Raw genomic sequence first — 2,203 nt, 5'->3', positions numbered from 1 at the left:
GAAGAAATGGCTCAGATGAGAACCGAGCTTGGGTTGGTACTAAAACATGTCACTGGGGGTGCAGAAAAGATAAATGCAGTCAACAACTTGGCTAAACCACCAACTCCTAATGATGAATGCTATTATGCGGAGGACACTTATGCAGTAAATGAGCAGACGGGGGGTTTCCGACCAAGCGCCCAAGGCTCAAATCAGGATAATTGGCGCCAAGGTCAAGGGAACCAAGGTCGGAACTATGGTAACTACAACCGTGAGGGTCATTATGTCCGAGATGGTAACTACAACCACGACAACAACTTCAACAGGGGTAACTACGGTAACAGAAATGATAGGAATGGGCCCTATGTCCCTCCCCAAAATCGTGAAGTTACTCCTAGGGATGGTGGAGATAGTATGGCGCGAGTTGAGGATATGTTGCACAAAATGATGAGGAGGTTCGATGCTAGTGATGAGCACATTAAAGAGTTAAGGGGTGATTTAGCTAGTATTGGGCAAAACGTTGATACACATGCAATTTCGATTAAACAGATCGACTTGCAAATGGCCCAATTATCTGCGACAGTGAACACACGGCAACCGGGCACTCTTCCTAGCAACAATGTCCAAAATCCAATAAATGATGCGCACTGTATGGCAATCACCACTCGGGGTGGGAAGCAAACCATTGACCCACCTATGCCGTCTAATGAGGAAAATGTGAGAAAGGATGATGATAAGGTGGTAAAGGGTAGTGTTGAGGAAGAAGAGAGCAATGGAAAAGATGCAGAAGTCCCTATGAAGGTAATTCCCATGCCTAGACCACCACCACCCTTCCCTCAGAGATTAGTGAAAAAGACCGAGGATGGTAAATATCGGCGTTTTATAACAATGCTGAAGCAGCTCTCTATCAATGTCCCTTTGGTAGAAGCTCTAGAACAAATGCCCCGTTATGCCAAGATTATGAAAGATCTGGTCACAAAGAAAAGATCGGTCACTTTTGAGGATGATGATAGACTGCAGCATTGTAGTGCTATTGCTACAAGATCCCTCGTACAAAAGAAAGAAGATCCGGGTGCGTTCACTATTCCTTGTACAGTTGGGTCATTACATTTTGCGAAAGCATTATGTGATCTGGGGGCAAGCATAAATCTCATGCCCCTCTCGATTTACAAGAAGTTGGGTTTGGGGGATCCAAAACCCACCGCGATGCCGCTATTGATGGCTGATCGGACAGTGAAACGGCCTATAGGGATACTCCATGATGTGCTAGTAAAAGTGGAGTCATTCATCTTTCCGGCTGATTTTGTTATTCTTGATTGTGAAGTCGATTTTGAAGTGCCTATTATTCTTGGGAGGCCATTCCTTGCTACAGGTAGAGCCTTAGTTGATATGGAAAAGGGGCAGATGAAATTTTGGTTGAACAATGAAGAAGAGACCTTCAACGTTTGTAGGACTATGAGGCAGAGTGGTGAGCTCCAATCGGTATCCGCCATATCCCACAAAGAAAAGATGAAGAAGGAGAATGAACAAAAAAGTGCAAAACAAGAGTTTATGGTTGGGGATTTGGTGCTTGTAGACAGTTCTGGGTCGCCTTGTCTTCTGGGCAAGCTCATGTCCAAATGGACTGGCCCTTACTTGATTACCCAAGTACTCCCTCATGGAGCAGTTGAGTTAAAAGCCAAGGAGGGAGTGCAGTTTAAGATGAATAGAGATAGAATAAAACTCTATTTTGGGCATAAAGCATCGGGGAATGAAGTGATAGAGGCATACCATCTTGATGAAGTCTGAGTAATCAAGTGTCCCCAGTCGTGCCGCGACATTAAATCAGGCGCTTGTTGGGAGGCAACCCAATACTTATAGTCTTTTTAGTAATGGTAGCATTTTTCTACTAAATGGTTTTTAAATTTGCAGGCACATCACCAGGAAATTCTGCAGAAAATTACTCTGCAGCAGTCACTGACGGATACATCGACGGACCGTTGCGCCTGCGACAGACCGTCGCATGAATCCGTCGTACCAGGTACGTCTTTCTGTTATTTTCAAACTAGGGCACACACGACGGAACCAATGACGGGTCGTCACAACTGAGATGGACCGTCGTCGGGGAATCGTCGCGTGATTAATGAGGCGTACCCGACCCGATCCGGTTGGAGTTTATTATAAAATTTCACCATTTAAACTTCCCAACCCCTCATTTCACCCCCATTCCTTCATTATTCCTCCC

Source organism: Solanum pennellii, chromosome 10 (assembly GCF_001406875.1).
Source record: "Solanum pennellii chromosome 10, SPENNV200".
Taxonomy (NCBI): Eukaryota; Viridiplantae; Streptophyta; class Magnoliopsida; order Solanales; family Solanaceae; genus Solanum; species Solanum pennellii.
This window is presented reverse-complemented; position numbering follows the sequence as displayed.